Source organism: Meleagris gallopavo, chromosome 3, assembly GCF_905368555.1.
Source record: "Meleagris gallopavo chromosome 3, MGAL_WU_HG_1.1, whole genome shotgun sequence".
Classification (NCBI taxonomy): Eukaryota; Metazoa; Chordata; class Aves; order Galliformes; family Phasianidae; genus Meleagris; species Meleagris gallopavo.
In genome coordinates this window covers 60,149,484-60,169,812 of record NC_139406.1, presented here as the reverse complement: position 1 = coordinate 60,169,812, position 20,329 = coordinate 60,149,484, and the positions used below count along the sequence as shown (strand labels likewise).

Below are 20,329 nucleotides of genomic sequence, written 5' to 3'. Positions count from 1 at the left end.
CTGTCTCTTCTGTGCCAGCCATAAGGCCCCTCTTCTTTCAAATCCACCCTTAAGTCACACTGTTGTCTTTGACCTGCCAATGACAACTTCTCCAGTACAACACATCCTCACCAAGCAAGTAACAAAATGAGAAAAATAAATAAATTTCCAGAGTACATGATTTGTATCTGTACATGCGTATTTGTCAATAAATCAAATAAATCAAGACACAGGATTTGCACGTTACTGTTTGTTTTCCTTAGAACTAACTCTTCTTCTCAGCATGATCTGCCATTTCATTCTGTGTCTTCCATTTCTGAAAGGACAGGTATATAGGCATTGTCTTTATCCTCTTATTTTGTTCTCTAAAAATGATCAATTTAAGTTGATATCAAGATTTAGACAAACATCATATCAAAGCCTTCAGCTGAAAGGTTGTGAGATCAAATCTGTGCTTTTCTATATCTTTGCTGAGATATATTTCTTTAAAAATACAAATAATACTAGGAAGAATGAAAAGGCCTTTGGAGGTTAAACTTAACATTAGTAAGAAATCTGTGAAAACACAGGTGTTTCAACTACTGGTGTTTTTGTGCCAGCCATGACATATGGAGCAGACACTGAGGAGATGGAGCTGAAGACAATTGTTAGAATTCATTAGTATCATCTTGCATTTTAAGCATTACAATCTAATTTACTAATCAAATTTGTATCAGCATACATGTGCTTATGCTTAAATATATGGTGAAACAGCCTCTTATTTTTTAAAAGATGACATATTTTTATTTACACTTAATTTTGCACTTCCCAGAATTTTTCTGTCTTTTCATATTGCCTTGTGGTGTGTTGCTTGACTCCTGTTCTCTGTAAGTGTGAAAAGTCAGGAGGAGAGTTCACAGTAGGTTGATGGCCTGGAGATTAAAAGTCTGTCTAAGGACATTTCAAAGTTGTAAAGGTATTATTCTCACATGTACTTATTTCTTAGTGGGTGTGAACAACAGCTACTCACCAAGCTGGTCTGGTGTGAAATAGTTTCCTGTGAAATGATGTGCAGACATATGCAGAGAGCCACATGTACAGCACATGCACAGATTCCATCCTTGACTTATGGTTAGTGGGATTCTTGCTGATAACTGAGTTAAGAATGACCAGTGGGATATCCGATGTTTTAATTACTCACACAACTATGTGGATTTTCCAGAATAAAACCGTGATCTTGTCCTGATGCTTTGAGACTAACACATTAGAAATGACCTTGAATTCCCATCAGTAGTTCAATAAACCAGTTGCAGAAAATTTCCAGAGTGCATGATTTGTATCTGTACATGCATATTTGTCAATGCCTGGGATAAATTTTTCCCGTGTTCCGCAAAAATAACTTTTGTTCTACTAGATGCTAACTGCTATTTTTAGTTACATAAGTCTGTTGACTATATTCTGCAAAATTAAGTAGATCTTTTGAAAAAAAAATGTAATACCTAGTAATAATATGGTGTTAGTTGTTATGGAGGTGAATATAAAATATAGTACAAATACTATTGAAAATAATTTGCTTTCACATTTTAAGGCAATGAACAGGGAACAACAGGGAACAAGTGGATCCAGGTCTTTTGACAAAGATCAATTGCAGAAACTCAGTGTGACTTGTATCATAATGACAGGTCTTTTCATGTTCACTAAAGCGAGTTCTTCCTGCCCTACTGTTGTACACCAACACAACCACAGCTTTCTAGTGAGCCACAAACTAGTATGACACATACAAGAAATGACAAGAGGAGCAATAGGTGGGAACAGGGACAGGAGATGTGTTGGAGCAGGCCTCCAACACACTGGGAAATGAGAAAGTAACACAAAAACTGATATAATTTCTGGCAAAATCTAAATTATTTTCCTTTTGTTGTTGTTGTTGTTGTTACTTTGCTCAACTGAAACTTATTTATTATGCTAATGACCCATATTAAGGATATGCTGAGTTTAGTTTTGGAAACAGAATTTAGATTTGTTATCCCTGCCAGGATAAAATTTTCTTGGAATAGCTGTTGGTGGATATTTACTAATACATACAGATATTTCAATTGTATTAAAGTCAGGCATTTAATCTGAAATAGTTGTATAGATTCCCTCTGAAGTCACTGAAAAGAGCTAGATGATGCTAGGAGTGAATAACAACCATCCTGACAGGAGAAGCTGGGGGCTTATCTCATCCTAAAGTACCTGTCCCACTGACAAGATGAAATCTGCCCTGGAAAAAACTGAATTCTCTGCATTGGATAGAGTGACTACTTAGATGTGGATAACAGATGAGACTCATGATAAATACTCCTTGATCAAGAACAGAATGGGAGGTACTTGAATTCAGAGCTCTTCTCAGCTAATTCCTGTAATTTGCATATAGGATAAGTTCAGAAATGCAATATAGGAAATATTGAACTTAAATTGAAAAAATATAGTGCATTATGAATTTATGAATTATGAATTTATATATTGAATTCAAGGTACTCACTGAACTATACTATAGCTTTGTTACTTTGATAATAGAACTTTATTTTACAGTGAGAAACCAAACAATCTTTAGTTTTGGTTGCTAGTATTCATCTCTGGTGCTACTTTACTGTTGTATTGCCAGATTTCTTTAATCTTTAGGGCTAGAAACTTAATTAATCTTTCTCCTCTTAAGAATTATTTTTGGTGAATTTTTCAGCACTTTTTTCACAGCCACAGCTGTGGCTCTTCTGGAATTCCCTTTCACTTGCAGAAGAGTAAAATAAAAGTTTGATAAGTGTTATCTCGAATACAGAAGAGTTTAAACATAACTTCTGTATCAGTTAGTATGTTATATATGCTTCTATAAATGCCAATACCTTTCTTCAATACATGAAGAAAATCAAATCTCAGCACTTTGCTTATTTCCTCAAGAATCTGGTGAAGTCCTTCCAGCAGTTTTTGTTCACAAAGATGTCTGTGCATACAGATAATCACAATAATTTCATTCTAAATTATTTCTTTGAGGGCTTTACGTTGCCACATTTGCTTGACTGATGTCAAGCTCTAACATTGTACCTTTTTCTGTGGAGATCAGTTAAGAACAAAGTGAGAGTTTCTACATATTAAGAAATTGCTCAGACGACAAAGAACTACTCAGTGTGAGTAAGCCTGCCAAACTGTGATCCTAAAAGGAAAGTATTCATTTTTGTTCACTGTTAAATTTATTAAGTCAAAGATAAAAAAAGAAAGCTTTCAGATGACATTCAACAGTCTCCAGATGAATAAGCCCATCCATGCTGGCCATTAGCACATTTTTAGACAAAGAAACCAGGTCCCCAAACTAGGCAAGCATATTTCAGAATGGGGCCAACGCTGGAGAACAGCTTCAGGAGGAATAGTTATTTTTCTGATTCAAACAAAACGACTGCATATAATAGAAATTGTTCTTTGCATTTTAAGGGTGTACTAAGGTGTTAGTATTTCTTAAAAGTTTATTGACCAATGAAAAAGAGAGCACCTATGTAGTCTTGTATCAGTTCATATTTTTTGCATGCTTGCTTGTTGATGAGAGGAATCTCCCCAAAGGAAAATAGAAAGAAGGTAAAACCAGCCCATTTAGTGAAATTATCATTAAAAATGAATGCCATTATCTGTGATCAGACACCGTTCACATAAAAAAAATGAATCCCAGAAGTGTTCATCATTAGACATGTATGCTCATAATCGTCTCACTACGGGGCTGTGTCCAGAGTGTGATAGAGCTTCTTCTCTGGAAAAAAAAACACAATGAGTTTTTTGTTTTGATTTGCTGCAACTTGCCTGTGGCTCTTGTGTTGTCCCTCTGCACTTCTAATTTCTATTCTCTAGACCAAGCAACAAAGCTATATGTGGTTGACTTTTGCTGTTGGGTGGTTGCGCTGATGACTCATGCTCAGCTGTTTGCGCACTTGTCTTATCTCTCAAAATACCCAGAAATTTATTACATCTGCAGAAGGAAGGGAACACATTCATCTCCCATCTACTATTTCTCACTTTTCCTGTTAACTTCTTGAAAAATCATGCAGATGAAAGGTATTCATCCAGGTACTCATAGAAATCTTGTATTCATGTTATAGATCCGAGAGTAAATCTGTTTTTTGAAATCTTAAAAATTTTTCTTCCAAGGAACCATTTATTTTCCTGTTTAATGAGATTATTTCAGATGATTAAAATAAAATGTTGTATTACTGTGTGTCAAATATGCCGAAGTATCAGATAGGCATTAGCTTTTATGAACACAGTTTTGACTGGTTGGAACTGGGAATAAAGAGCATGTGGATCATCTTCCTGTTCCTGCTACAAATCACCATTAACTTTTGAATAAATAATGTAGAAAGAACTGTCCTGAGAGGTCTTTCTGATGCTTCCTATGTAATGACTAAAAGTTATTCTCCAAAGTAGTCTTCTTAATTGGAAAGTCCTGTGGAATATCTCACACAGTGGACACGTCTGCAGCAATTTTTCTGAGTCTGATTCCTGAAAAAAAAAAGTAGAGAAAGTGGAAAAAGAAAGAGAGAGACTGAAATGCAGTAGTAATTATTTGCCCTCAAAAAAGAACACTAGAATTATGGGTGGCAGATTCTATTCAGGCAAAAAGAGTGCTGTTTTGATTTTAATGACTGGCAATTTATATTTCTTTAATGGATTTCTAATTAATCAATTTCTATGTACAAATTTATGTCTGATTGTATGTAAACAGTTGCACCAAAAAGTACTGAGACCTATTATCTGTACAGAGCAGAATATTAGGCCCTGAAAAAAATCAACTCATCATTACAGAATAAAATTAAGTCTATTGATTAAACCTTTGCATTGTGGCAGGGCTTTTTAAAAGACATCGAGTAGTCTTACTGAGTTACATTGCAGTAGTGAGAAGTAGTATATTTAAGGGAAAGGAAATTGTACTCCAGAACGATTGTGGAATACACATTTTATTAATAAATGACAAATAAAAAAAAAAGGTCAAGCAACTATAAACTGGGAGGATTATTTTTCCATGAGTTTTTTTGGTGGCAACTCTTTCAAAATAAAAGTTTGAATGACTTCTCAGATTTCTACTGGAGATCTTGTCCTAGTCCTACATATCTGACACTGTAGCCGTTAGACAGATGTGAAGATTTGCCATTCAGAGGTCTTTCACGGATCACATACATTACAGTGTGCTTAGTTTTTGTGTGTCATTCCAAATGGACTCCTCTTAGGATCTCTTTCTTCTCTCCCCATATCACTTCCTCCTTCTCTATTTTCAACTGCATGTTGAATATTTACTGCTTTGCTGAGCAAGAGGAAGAAAGTGGCTTGAGAGCAGCTCGGAGGAGAAAGAGGGGAAATGGTTTTAAACAGAAAGGAGATAGATTTAAACTAGATACGAGGAAGAAATTCTTTACTGTGAGGGTGGTGAGACACTGGAACAGGTTGCCCAGTGAGGTTGTGGATGCCCTCACCCTGGAGGCATTCAAGCCCAGGCTGGATGGGGCTTTGAGCAACCTGATCTAGAGGGAGGTGTCCCTGCCTATAGCAGGGGGTTGAAACTAGATGATCTTAAAGGTTCCTTCCAGCCCAAACCATTCTATGATTCTATGATTCTATGAAAGTAAAGCTTCCTTTCTAATTGGAAGGAAAGCATGCACTTTACCTGAATATCTCTTTCTAACAGTCCCTCTAAACCCTTAAGGTCAAAAGTTTCTCTTTTTGTGGATAGTTTCTGCCTACAATAGAGATAAAAAGTAAAATAGAGTGTTAGAAAAATGTCTTATGAAAGCTAAAACCTTGCAGTACAGACAAGCATTTCTCTTGTGAATGTGTTGCTGTTGCTGACTTAGAAATAACTTGGGTGTTACATTCCTGGATCTTAAGTGAAGAACACTAACTGACCTAAACTGCCTGATAAGAGAGATTCCAGAAGAGATTAGGATGAACCGAAAAGTCTCAAGACCATTTGTGACCTATGGAAAATTTAAACCCAGGTCTTTCAGAAGTGCAAGGATACTTTTCAACAACAATAGCGATTAGTACCTTTGTTACATCATTTAATTTTTTATCTCTGTGTTGGTTTGTGTCAACACAGATTGACATAGTCATAGAATTTTATTGGACAGTGTGAAAACTCATTTTCAAATTTTATTGCAGTCTATCATTGCCTGCATTCACAGTCCAGAGGCCTTCCATTGTTGTGAATAACAATTGGGAGCAATTTCTGGCTGTGGTCAATGTAGAGGTTGCAGTCTTGCACCGACAGGTGTTCTTTCCTAATTGCTTCCATTAGTTTCTCTTTATTGCAGGGCTTCATCGCCCGATGAATGTAGTGCTTCAACAAATACCAGACCAGATCCATCAGCTCCAATGTGTGGCATGACAATCAATGTACACTCATCAAGCCCATCCTTAGTAAAATGTTCGACTCAAATGTACTTATTTCCCAATAAAATATTTATTATACCAAAACCAGATTTAAACAGAAGATGCTATTGGTACAAAATCTGTGGCAAATACAAGTACCTGACAACACTTGTAAATACGCTGACAAGTCATGATGCCTCTGGGAAGTAAAGAGACTTCTGAGTCAAAAACATCATTAAACCATAAAGTTTGATTTCATTCTAGATTGTGGACCACAATTTTTATCAAATCTTTGCCTACTTTGGATTTAGAATCACAGGTATTTTAGGAAAAAGAAGAGTGCATTTTGATTCCTGTTTCTTTTCATACTCAATGAAATGTTAACACAGGTATTAGTACTAAGTGATTTCTTGCCTGAATCTTGTATTCTAGATTATCTCAATTTCGCGAGACTTCACAAAGGTAAATGAAAACTGATTGTGCCTTTCAGACCTTTGGCTGTTTGTGGTAATACCCAATCCAGAAAGAATACTGTCTGATTTTTTTAATTTTTTTAATTTTTTTTTTCACATCTGAGGTTATATTTACAAAAAAGACATTTAAGAAATATAGAATCCCCAAGATTGGGGGGATCTTTGGGAAAGACCTCCGAGATCATCTAGTCAAACTATTCACCTACCACCAATATTTACCCACTCTAAACATTTCTTGAATACCTCCAGGGACAGTGAGTCAACCACCTCCCTGGACTGCCTGTTCCAGCACTTCACCACTCTTTTGGAGAATAAATTTTTCCTAAAATTCAACCTGAACCTCCCTGGTGCAACTTGAGGCCATTTCCTTTCATCACTAGATACATAGGAGGAGGCCAACTCCCACCTCACCACAATCTCATTTCAGATAGTTGTAGAGCACAGGATCTCCCCTGAGTCTCCTGTTCTCCAGACTAAACAACTCCAATTCCCCCAGCCACTCCTCATAAGGTTTGTGCTCCAGACCCTTCACAGCTCTGTTACTCTTCTCTGGACATGCTCCAGAGCCTCAATGTCTTTCTTGTAGTGAGGGGCCCAAAACTGAACACAGTGCTTATTTTTAAAATAACAATAAATTCTTGTGTCTTCTTACTGAGGAACTGAAGAAGTTTGGTTTACATTTCTTGTAGGCAAAAGTTCCAGAGGAATATTGTATGCTTTTTTAGAGTCTTTCTCCAGAACAGAAACGTGGTTTAGCCAAAGCCACAATTACATAGCTGTTGTGAATTTCTTCAGAAATGCCTTTCTCCCAGTGTGAAAATATTTTTTCTACCACTTTGAAAATATCCTCCAGTGCCAATTATCCACTAAAAATAGTCTTCTTTTTTCTTCCTCCCTTTTTTTTTTTTCTTCTTTTCTTTTGTTGTTGTTGTTGTTGTTGTATCTTTACAGGTAGATTCTGTCTTTTCCTATAACCAGTGATTTTTGTTTCTCTTCAGTATCATTGTTTTTTCATGTTTGTTCTTTCACTGTGTCTCCTTTTCTCCATGGTAACACAGAAGTTGATAATAATATATACTTACCAGCAGAAGGATTCAGAAGCAGAAGTGTAAAGTACAAGAAGCATACAAAAGTCTGCCTAGAGCTGCACACTAGATCTCTAACTGCTATGGGCTTTAACCTTTTCTTCTACTCTGTTCACATTTGAGTGATATTCCAAAATGATGGTCAAATTGATTTTTGTCTTTTTTTTTTTTTCTTTATCCCTCTTTTGTTCTCTGTTGCTTCCTCAAAGAGAAAAATACTTCCTCATGCTTTCTTGTTTGTTGAATGTTTCAGGACTATGAAAGGAAAGAATAATATGGTACACTCAAATGCAACAAACAAACAAACAAACAAACAAACAAAAACAGTTGATACCAGTGGAAGCTTGCAAGTGAAAGCAGAATAGATGAGCAGCACAATGATGAAAACAATAGCCAGTCTTTGTTTCACTAACATTTTTTAGAACAAAACAGAATTTCTCTGGATGATGTTCATCTGGGCCTTATAATGTTTTTTGGGCAAACTCCCCAGCAGAGCATTCACTGGCATATTTGTGATTGTTGTTGTGCTTGGACCAGACTTTCTGGGAGAACTCTTCGCATCAAGAAAACCAGAAATTGGCTTTTCCATTCAGTGCCATTTTCTTTGCTCTAGTTGCCAAATTACAGGATGAAAGAGCCCTTAGACCACTCATTTTGGTCAATGAGATTACGTGGGGTGCCCAGCAGTCCCCACTGACCGATGCTCTTCTCTGTTACCTGATGTAAACAGGAGGTGTCACTTGTTGTGGTATTATTTCACTTGCACATTTCTGACCATGTTGCTTGCTCTTCAACATCTCACAATTGTGTTGGCCAAATTGCTTAGCCAAGTGAATAGCCAAATTCATCTGGAAGACTTGTAAAACACAGAAAGAATGTAAATATCAACATAATTAGATGAATTTGCAACCTTTTTTTAAACACACACACACAAACTCTTTGCTTTTAGGCATGCAGCCAAAAGAACAGTATGTGTCACTGAAGTTTAGAGCCATTTGCTTAATCTCACCTTCTGGAACACTTACCTATGAGCCACAGTCGCAGTTGCCTATGGGATAGATACAGCCTGCACAGTGCAAACCCCTGCTTCAGACTTGCTCTTGAACTAGCTGGTAGAGTCAAGAATTTTCTGGCCATTGGAAAAAAAAAAAAAAGACACTGAAGTACTCACTGTTAGAAACAGGGGTTTGGTGATTTTGGTAAAATGTGTTCACTATGACATTTTTAGACCACAGTATTTCTATTTTTGGTACCAAAAACAGCTTTTCAAAAACCAATCTTCATTTCAGCTACTGAAATTAATTATTCATAGGTTTTTATTGCGCAGTGAAGTTCTCTGGCTGTGTTTGGGCTCAGTGCTTATAGGCTCAACTGCCTTTGCTCTCACACTGTAATTTTTGCTCACTCATTTCTCCAGCTCTACAATTCTTAGAATCAATGTATCTTAGGAATAAAGAGTCCTTTACCTTAAATTGTTAAAGCAGCAAAACCAGCGCAGGACTTAACATATCACACTGGTCTTCCCATTACAAAAAAAAAGGAAGATTTGTCTGACAAAGTATCTCTCTGTGGTGTAAAGTAGAAAGGAGTTGATGCCATCTTGAAGTCAATGGTCCACCTGTTGGGAGAGGGTGCGTGACACCTCCTCCCATCAGTGGCAGCCTTATTGGCATGGATACCAATTTGCCTTTTTTTTTTTTTTTGCCAGAAGCCATGATCTTATATTTGTCAGGTATTGGAAGCAGACAAAGTCAAAAACACTCCTACAGTTTTGAGGACGCGAGGATATTATTCTGCGGCTACGCTACAGCTAGTTATGCTGTGCTGCTCTCACTTACTACCTCCTGTGCTGCCACCTGCCAGACCCAGCCCGCCTCATCCAAGTGCCGTCTGGCATTGCTGGAGCGTGAGGGGCACGGCCTCCCCGTGAAGGTGGAGTATGTTGGCACTGCAGGCCAACAACCCTTCATTCTTCAATATGGCTGGCGTCCAGGGTCAGCGCAGGAGAAGTTTTTTTCTGGTCCAAGTAGCTCAAACAAAAGCCAGTTACTGCGTGTGTGATGAGGCTAACAGTGCACCCTGATAGCAGTGCTGGATTTATATGGTAGAGACGTACAAGTTCCCAGAACACTGCTGGGTAGGGAAATGGAGCGTTGGCATAGCAGCTTACAAATTTAGATGCTGTCTTATGATACGGTATGAATTAAATATTGCATTATAGATACCATGGAGGAGCTTCCACGATGTCTGTATTTAACTGCTTATTTTCAGTCCTTAGAGCTCACAACAAACAGTCCAACAGGTCTGAAGATTTTTGTCCTTTTCTAGGACAAATCCAGTCAGCACTGTATGATCAGGGTAAAGCTCCAGAGCAGAGGCATGGCAGGGCTCAGGCACGCGTTTCCATGGAAGAGCAGTGAAGGTGATGGTGTGGCAGCTTGTGGTGTTATGGTATGGAGCCCATACAACTGCGGAGAGGCAGATTGGCTGGCCCGAGTGGAGCCTTTCTGCCAAGATGCCTTACCATGAGCTCACTCGAGTGGGGACCTTAGGTTGCACCCACTCCTCCATTAAGGCCTGTCACTCACCGCTGTGGCCACCGTCCAGATGGACACAAAGTTACGCAGGCTGGAGATGAGGCTTTGTTCCCGCTGTCATACTAAGGAGCCCATTTTTCTAAGGAAGCAGCTTTCAGATATTTGGGTTTGTGCCAGGTCCTGATAATCCAGAAAATCCTGAAGTGTGTTCTTTAAAAATAGTTTTCTCTTCACCTTCCTCTGCAGGACTACAAACACTGCAGTAGGAATAAGGGCTTCTTGTTTGACAGAGATTTTTATAGGATCATGTGGGGCTTTTGTTTTAAAATATATTAATTCATTAAAATGTAAAGTCATCTGCCTGGGGGATGTGGGATGTTGTTGGAATACAACCAAATATTGGCTTATAGCTTTCTAAACCAGGGTGCTAAGAAATAAATCCTAAATAGAGATAGATAAACTGTTTATATTGAAAATATATTCAACTTCACCTCTTTTTTCTTAAGGGTCTTGCTCTGAACAGTTGTTGTTTTCAGGATTTGTTCAGCACATGAAATGCTGCTTGCTGATACAGTATAAAGCAAAAGTTATTTGTGTAAATGCAAATTATTGGAAATACTTTCTCCCTCTTTGGGGGTGTCACGGTTTTCTAATTACATTGCATTATTCCTTCTCCCTGATTAGGTAAGTAAAAAATTCATAGACAAAAAGAGGAGGCTAATTATAAGTAGTATTTTTCAAGTATTAGCTTAATAGCAGTATTGTATCTAAAGCAAAAAACAAAGAATATGGATGAGGAAAACATTAAAAAGCTACTGTAGAATGAATAAATAGATTAATGCAAACATCACCTTCTTTTCCTTCTAAATAATTTTAAAATGTGCTTTCCTCCTTTTGCATCCACATCTTTGCATTTAATCCTCATTCTAGTGACTTCCTGACTTTTTGAGGTCTTACAGAAAAAACTGTCTTAAAAGACCTCCAGAAGATGAGGGCTAAAGCTTCCAAGTTTTCCTTCCACTGATATTTCAGCAAAATAATGCACTGCTCTGCAGAATCACTGTGATATTTGCTGTGATATTTATTATTTCTCAGGTGATCATTTGAAGAATTTGTCAGAATCTTTAGCATGTTCAGTGAATTCTAATGACTTTTTTGGCTCAGTTAGTACCAAATGAAATGTAGGTTTGTAGAATGTTACTGTTTATTAATTTGCAGGTTTTTAACATGTGAAAATCAATGAGGACAGTGTAGCATCTTACTTTTCCCTTTACAAACACAAAAACTAGATGAGCATTAATTCTTAACTTTACCAGCTAATAGTGCTATGGTGTTTCTGCAGTTGGTATTTAAGGCAGCTTGCTATGTCCACTGGCATCACGTTGACGTTGTAGGAGCTCCACATGGGAATGACAGTGTTCTCATATTCTGCCAGTTGTATGGCTGGAGGAAAAGAAAGAGGGAAGAGACATAATAGGCAAGCAAGATTAACGGGCACAAATCAACCCAAGCCAGCTCTGTTCGGTCTGATGTATTCAAGTCTGTATTTGATGAATTTCACGTCTATTGTTCCCAGTGCAAAATGAAACTGTAATATAATGTTGTGCAGACATAGTTTAAAGAGTTAAATTTGACCTTAATTGTATTGTAGAAAAATCAAAATTATAATTATAAGATCAGATTTAAGATCTTATATCTTAAATGTAAGATCTGTAATATCAGAAGGAATTTACAGTTTGGAGTTCAGAAGGATAACCAGAATGTTGGTTTGAAACAATGCATCTCAAATACATCATAGATTTTAATAGAGAACATAATTACTGCCTTATTGACACTCACTATGCTTAGGTAAATGCTTCTGCCTAAATCCTGGAATCTGCTGTTATACTCCTGTATGTTCATATTTACAATTAGTTTTTAATGGTGTCAGCAGAAGGATGCCAGTTGACAAGGACTAAGCAGAGGGAGAATAGCCTATTTTTTACAGGGCAAAACATTTTTATTTTTTCCATTCCCTCCTGCTTTATCCCTCACTTACACAGATCTATTTATCTCACTTCATCATTTGTTTCATCACTTCAGAAGTCCAGGCTGTGAGCTGTCTAATGTAGGCAGATGTTTTTCATTATTCAGTGCTGATAGTTATTGCAATGTAAATTAATATAAAATAATCTTTGTCACTTCTCAGAGAATTAGATAGTTAAAGTAGTGAGACTGCTTGTGTGTTATCATGTTACACTGAGGTAACAGCTACAGATTATTTAGGTAGATCTAGAAGTTCAATTAAGAAACTGACTTTGTATATGCTGAGTCGAAAATAATGCCAATAAAGCCCTCTGTTGTAGATTGTCTGGGGGAAAAAACAAGCTAGCAAATGAACAAGAAAAGAGAATTTAGGACTGTTATCTGATAAGACTTACTCTAAGAGCAGTGTTATCTGCATATTTGATTACCTTAGGACGAATTTATAACTTTTTGCTTGACTGCCCCAAAGATCTCGAAATTTGGATTGATAATAAAAAGATTTTGTTTGCAAGATACAAGCAGGCATTAAATCGATACAATTGACAAAGTAAATATAGAAATATAAAAAACCTTAGTTAAAACAGACTTCAGAGGGATTTGACAGATTACAGGCTGTTAACACTGTCATAATCACTGTTAAAATTTGTAATCTCATTAACATTGAAGAAGAGAAACCAAACTGAACAAAGCTGAAAAAATGATTGAAGAATCCTTCTTATTATAGCCAGCAGAAATGTTGTGAAATATAAGAAAGAATGAAGGGGAGTGAGAACATCTCAGAAGGGGCTGATGAAACGAAAGCTGTGATGAAATATATCCTGCCTTCCGATACGGCACTTAAAATTGAAGATCCCACATTTAGTCCAAACTGATGTTTGTTAAGCACGGTTTGTCACGAGGGGTGGAAGGGTGTATCACAATGATGCATAACAGTAATTATAAAATCAAAGGAGACAGAATGGCTGAGCTCACAATTTTCTCCATTGTTAAAAGTCCTGCCTATCTGTCTGACCATTCTGACATCAATCAACTGTTTTCATGTTGTTTATGTCAAAATTTCTGAACAGGCTAGAGGCACAAATTCAGCAATTATGTACTCATGTTTTTATCTAGAGTAGAAGGAGCTAGTGAGCTTAGCTTGACTGTATACCTTGAGTATTGTTGTTTTTGCAGACAGAACTGCAAGGTGATGAAAATAACATTATCAGATGGCCTTAAGACTTTTTTTTCTTTTTGCAAGACTTTGAAGTTTCACTGTTTATACAGATTAATAAAAATGGTAGATCTTTCTACTTGATGCAAGCAGATTTAATGCACAGATTCCCGAGAAACACAAAATGTGACAGTTGAGCGTAAAACATAGTTATTCTTTTTACATTGCATCACTGTGTACGTTACAAACATCATCTCACTGAAAAAGAATGTGGGAAGGTGAGCAGGTTCTCCTACGTCAATGCTGCACAAGAAATAACCTCAAAAGAAATCATAAATAACAGATAGATATGTAAATTCCTTCTGCTCACAGCAAGTGATACAACAATAAAAATCCTCTCTGGGCAGAGGGTTTTCAGTCTTTTAGGGTGATGAAGTTAATATCGTCAAATCCATTGTCCGTGTGTGCAAGCCATGGCACAGTGCTAGAGCTGTGCTACTGGAAGTCAAGTGAAAATACTCACTAACTCCATTTTCTGTTCTTATTTTAATGTGTACTCCAGTTTACAGTACATTATGGAAATGTAATGTTGAACATCTTGATGATAGTCTCTGATAGGTACAATTAGTATTCATACTTGTAAATGAAAAAGATAAAAAATTCAAAAAACAGCAACTGACCTGTTAACAACAGTCCATTGATTTTCAAGAAATTTAACTAATTAATTTAGCTAACTAGATTGCAAATCCAATCTAATATTCTATTCAGTAGTTAAATCAAAATATTACATGAGACCTTGTTGAAGAAAACAGAGTCTAGGTCTGCAATCCTCCAACATTTGCTAAAGCTGGTTAATGATTGTGGATGAAAATCAAGAAAAGAATAAATAAAATGTAGAATGGAAGTCAAATAATTTTTCAGATATATTGCATGCTTCAGATTAAGGTTGAGATGATATCCATTCTTAGATAAGAAATACACATTGTATATTCACAGCAGAAAAACAACAACAAAGTTGTTACAACCAAGACACAAGCATATTCATATGATGACTTACAACTTCTATTGCAGAGGTGTTGTCTTTCTAGTCCCTCAGCTATTTGAATTACTGAAGATGGAGGTCATGTGAAGGTTAAGCAGATGGGGAGAGCAGGGTTTCATGGGACAACCTCAGCAGCAACCTTTGAGCAATAATTCCAGAGAATCTTCTGGGATCTGGAGTAGGAACCATAAGAAAACAGAAAATATAATAATATAATAAGCAAGCAGGTTAACAGGACCTCATGGGAAGGGTTATTAAAATCTGTTTTCATATTAAACAGGATTAGGATGGACACCTGATTCTTTGGTAGCCAAAATGAGTAAGCAATCCAGTGTACACAATCCCCCTGGCTTGAAAGCAGACTGAATATAGTCCAAAGCATTTGCTTCTCTGAATTGGCTATCAGAAATGTGAGAATTGCAGGTGCTGCCAAAACTGCCTTTTTGCTGCCTTTTCAATAAAATTTCTCTTTACATTTATGTGCAGAATATATGGTCTTATGTATGGGGATCTAATTTAGCAGAACAAAAAATGGGACATAACCAGACTGATCCTTCACTAGGTGCAAAACGGAAACCTCATTGCCAGTACTAGGAGGTTTGGTCTAATGAACGCACTGTAAGAACAGTAAGTTCTGATCCAAAAACAATCTGTTGCTTGGGACTACTAGGTGTGCCTTTACACCAGATCAGGGAGATTATAACTACTACCTTCACTGATGTCACCAAGGACCCTGTGTAGTCTCAGTTGGACTGTGACCCCTAGGAGAACCAGTTTTATCCTGCCTTTCTCTATTTTGTCTAGGCCACATATTTGCTTCTGGATCAGTTAGAATATCTGAAGTTATGAGCGCTGTTATTTTGCACAAGTAGGGGAAGGCTTATGTTTAGTCATCCTGCATTGCTGTGTTTGGCCTTGTAGCTGAGATGCTACAGTGTCTTCAGTAGAACAGATGGACAATATCAACAAAGGTACTTTGAAAACAATTAAGAAGCATTATTGAGTAGCAGCCACTCTGCCTACCATCATGGTGAAGCAGTCAGTCTGTCCTGGTAACTGTTCCTGTTAGACTGATACAAAGCGAATGAGAAAGAAAGAAAAAAATCATTCATGAAAAAATGGGCCCAATATTTGAATGTATTAAAAGCAAAGCATGCATTTTTAAAAGTGGATCACGGCATTACTAAGGCAGAGCCCTACCATTTTGTGTACTCTAGTGAGGGAAAAAAAAAGAAAAAAAGGAAAAAAGAAAAAAAAGAAAAAAAGAAATAATAATGCATATGTGTGGTAATAATCTGCACATGACTGGTTGCTGTAATGTGCACTGCTGTACTGCCAGCAGGGAAGTGAGTGATTGCATCTCTTCTACACAATGGACGCTGTCTGTGCCTCACATGGTTTTTCAGCTGGAGAACAAGTAAGGGAAGGGACAGAAAGGAATGAAAACCACTGCCTGCCCCAACTCCTCCACCCTCAAGAAGTCAGAAGTTTTTTGTCATTTCTTCTTTATGCTTACTACTACGCTGTAGGAATTTGCAGAGTGAGAGGTGAAAGACTGCTACCCGCCTTTGACTTTGACCTCTGTGTCCTATTGCACTGGCAGCAAGACAAGTCTCAGGAGCCATGCTCATCAGGAAAGTTTTGCTTGTTTTGTTAGTCTGGTGGCTTATCCAGTTTGATATTCAAATATATCTGTCAGGAATAAGAGTGTGGTGCTTCAGTTCCTGCTCAGGCCTGATGACATTGATTTGTGAGCATACTGCTTGACTACGGGATGTGTGACAGATAAATTTTATCAAAATTAAGGCACAATTAAACATTTCATCTTCCTAATTACTGGCTGTAGATTCAGCCTGATGACCATGTGCTGTAAGAAATCAGCGACCATTACACATTTTAATGGAGCACAGCTGTCTTACAGCTTGGTAATATTTGCACAGTGCCACAGAACTGTAATTTATGATAAAAAGAAAAAATGTGTATTGGCTCTTTTTTGCCAAAATAGATTAAGGATTCATATACTTTAATGAGATTTGGACCTAGCCTTGGATTATCGTTATAAATGATTTATGTGCATGTTGATGGACTCCTGTAGTTTTGAGTTGATTTGTGTTTTGGTCGACCAATATGTAATTCACTGTTTCCTTGTGTGCCAGTATTTGCATTCTTTCCACTTTCTCCATTTCAGCTCTAGTTTTCTACCATAACTTAGTGAGAAGGGCAACCAGGAAGGTTAAGGAAGAACTGAGGCATAGATTCCAGGAGGCTCCCTCACAGTAAAAGCTGCCCCCAAATCCTTTCACTGTTCCCCCCTCTCCACACCCCAAGCTCAGAGAGGATGGTGGGGAGGGATCTGAGGGGAGGTGGGTGAAACCAGCCCAGAGCAGGGTCAATCCTGCAGCTTGGAACCAGGGCACAGGGGAACAGATGCTCCCTGAACCGCTGTTCAGGGAAGGACCTGCTCAAACATTGCCACATCTCAAGGCAGAGTCCCAGAATCCTTCCTCCTGCTTGTTCAAAGCGTGACCTACAAAGGGATGGTTGCTCCTCCACTTGATATTTTCCAGTTCCAGATGGTATTTCTAGAAAAGGTTCTCCTTCTCTAAAAATAAAAAGAAAAAAAACAAAATATTATTAATATATATATATATCCAGCAACAACAACAAAATCAATGTATGTATCCACATTATTATTCTTGAAACCACGTTTCTTCTCCTTTTCATCAGTAGGTTTCTTTCACAGATTATTCAGAGAACGTGTTGAACAAGAGGAACTACAAGGATAAAATTAGGTGCTTCACAGATACACATGTACATATATATACAATGATTATTTGCATTTGTGCATGTTTTATTTTTTCATTAAATGTAGTGAACTAAATCCATACTAAGTTTAACTACTTCTATTTCTGAGGAGTTACGCTTAAGTCCAGGATTTGCTTCATATGTTGCAAAACCCAGAGATCCGTATGTTCAAAAGAAAAGAAAAGCTAAGTTCTAATTTTCATAATAATAATGAAAAAACCTGTCCAGGCTTGATTTACTTCAATGTTCATATGCTGGAATGTTTCATACTGTACCAGGTTGCATATGCTTGCACACTAATTCTCAATTGCCGTATGCAGTTTGTGACAACCATCTGCTAAGACCTCCCTTAGAGTTCTTTCTCCCACTCAGCCCAGCTGAAATAAAAATATGGACAGAAACAACTTCTGCAGGGAGATGAAAAAGTTAATAGGGGACTTGGAGTTAGACTGTATATCTGATTTGAATTCCATTGCTCCCACAACTTATGCCCTACTTATAAAGCATTCCTGAAGTGTAAAACATTAAATATATCAGAAAACTGCAAAATAAAGCCATACTTCCTTTGACAGACCCGAATGTGCTAGAAAGGTAATAATAAAATATGTATACACAGCACACATGTGTTAGCTCGCTCTCACTAACCAGTCTAAAACAGCAGCTTCGGCTGACTGTATCTAGCACCTCATCACATTAAAGCACCCTAAAGCAGGAGGGGGATGAGTGGTGAGAAAAAGAGGGTGTGAGAGAGAAGGGGCTGAAAAATCTGCTCTCGGTTTCATCGCTAGAGAAGTGACTCCATTTAAGCCAATCTCGTCACAAACTCCGAGTGCTGGATGTCAGCTGCTCCAGATCAAGCTGGAGGTGCAAGCCAGCGAGCAGAGCATCTGAAAATGAGAGACTGCGGGTGAAAGAAGCGGGAAGGTGAATAAGAGGTGAGCAGTGATAGAGGGGGGAGCATTGGGTAGGAAAGCGCTGATGGACTGTTACCTTCGAGCATCTGATCATCTCCAGTTTTCCATTTCACCTTATCTTCCAGTCTTGGGTTAAATTCCCCATCACATCTGAATCATAGAAAACAAGAGTGACAGAAAGTTCAAATGGGCGAGCAGTCAGTGCCCTGCCCTCCAGCATGACCATCTACGTCAAAGCCATGGAGCGCGTCAGTGTTAGCAAGTCAGTGTTTAGCTAGTTCATTCTTTAAAACCTCTCAATACAATAATATTGATTCCATTGTGGCTTGTTATCTTTGTGCTGTTGTTTTTTTTTCTCCTAAGATCAAATCTTTTTCCTTTCCTACCATTTGAAGCCTCATGTTTCTTGCTGGAGTATTAGCTGTCATGGAAAATAGTGTGTCATGGTTTTATATATTTTTTTTTGTTTTGGTTTGGTTCTCAGTATTCCGCATCAATACATCATGTAGTATACTGGGAGTTAAAGTGTTAATGCTCCAATTCCAGGCACCTATCCCCATACGTTACAGAAGTCATGGGATCTGACCCTTCCGGGTGGGGCGGTCTCTTACTGCCTGGCAGTGGGTGCTGGAGGGTGCTTTCCTGGCCGTTCCAAGCTTTTCAGGTTTGAATCGGTATCGGGAACTCTCCCTCTCTCTCTCTCTCCTGTTTTATTTGATTTATTAGTCTCAATTTCAATCAGATTGTATTATATTGTGTTATCTTGCATTCCGATATCATAATTAGTAAAATAAGTTTTCCTCCATAGATTGTTGCCGCTGTTTTTTTTTGTTTTCCTCCCTTCCTTCCCATTTTGTGGGCTGGGAAGGGGAGGGCAGGGGCCTACCGCCCCCCTGTCACGGGTGTAGATTGATCTCGTTAACTCCGTGACAGATTTTGGTGGAGAATGCGGGCATAGTTCTATTTCTTAGCTTTTAGAACGAATCTCTCTCTCTGCTCTTAGAGAGCTTCGTTAGGGAGCATTATCAGTAGTTTAGGTTTCTGTGCTGGAAAACTTGACCTTGAAAGACTAGGCGTGCTGCCAGTGTTCTGGGATATTTGTAAACTTTGAGCACTGCTCAGTCTGGGTAGTGCCTTTTTCTTTTTTTTTTTTTTGCCTTTTTCCTCCTTCTTCTTGTCAGTTTCAATTCATTAACCCCTGTTTTAATAGACACCAGCAATGAACCCACTTTTCATTGTGGGGGTGTTGAGTAAAGGCTTACAAACCGTCATGTTACTCTCAACCTATTGGCAAATTGTCAAGGCCATAATTACTTGTTGTGGAATTATGTTCATATATAACTACTTAAGGGCATTGACGGAGACACCTGCATGGTACCTGTATGCAATGTGGTATGGTCTGAATTTTGACATTCACATCCCAGATGGAATGGCTAATTTTACAAACAGCACAACGTTCAGACCAGTCTCCAGGCTTCCTTATCGGTTTGTCAGACGGTTTTCGAATTCTGAATTAATACTCATGGGCGCGCTATTGCTTTCCTGGATTGTGATTATATTCCTTTACAAAGGGAAGGAGTCTCCTCCAGAACCAGAGAGTGCTGACTGGCAGGGAATATGGAGAGGTTTAGGAAAGATCTTAAAAGCAAGGGGACCCGCAGTGTCATGGGATTTTACACTTGAACATCTGTGGGATCCTGAGAAACTAAGTCAGTATTTGAGTCAGGGACAGCGCGGCTTACATAACTCTAAGGAGGTACAACTTATTTGGGGTTTGGCTTGTGCTTACCGCGCCCTATATAATACTATTCTGGAGAGAGAGAGAGAGAGAGAGTTCCCGATACCGATTCAAACCTGAAAAGCTTGGAACGGCCAGGAAAGCACCCTCCAGCACCCACTGCCAGGCAGTAAGAGACCGCCCCACCCGGAAGGGTCAGATCCCATGACTTCTGT

General features: G+C 38.1%; 1 long non-coding RNA gene across 5 annotated transcripts; it reads right to left on the bottom strand.

Annotated features, from left to right (window-relative positions):
* Positions 1-3,166: 3,166 nt before the first annotated feature.
* On the bottom strand, positions 3,167-20,296 carry LOC104910356 (uncharacterized). 5 transcript variants are annotated; one of them, XR_014882551.1, is made up of 8 exons: positions 18,453-18,599; positions 17,189-17,259; positions 15,681-15,727; positions 14,673-14,830; positions 11,751-11,880; positions 8,926-9,029; positions 8,618-8,756; positions 3,167-4,479 (listed from the first exon to the last, which is right to left on the bottom strand). It is a non-coding gene; the product is annotated as an uncharacterized LOC104910356 (long non-coding RNA). The 5 variants fall into 5 exon arrangements; XR_014882552.1 differs by lacking the exon at positions 3,167-4,479 and adding an exon at positions 20,231-20,296 and having other exon boundaries at positions 6,412-8,756; positions 18,453-18,526; XR_792997.4 differs by lacking the exon at positions 3,167-4,479 and adding an exon at positions 18,763-18,910 and having other exon boundaries at positions 6,412-8,756; positions 18,453-18,526.
* Positions 20,297-20,329: the final 33 nt, after the last annotated feature.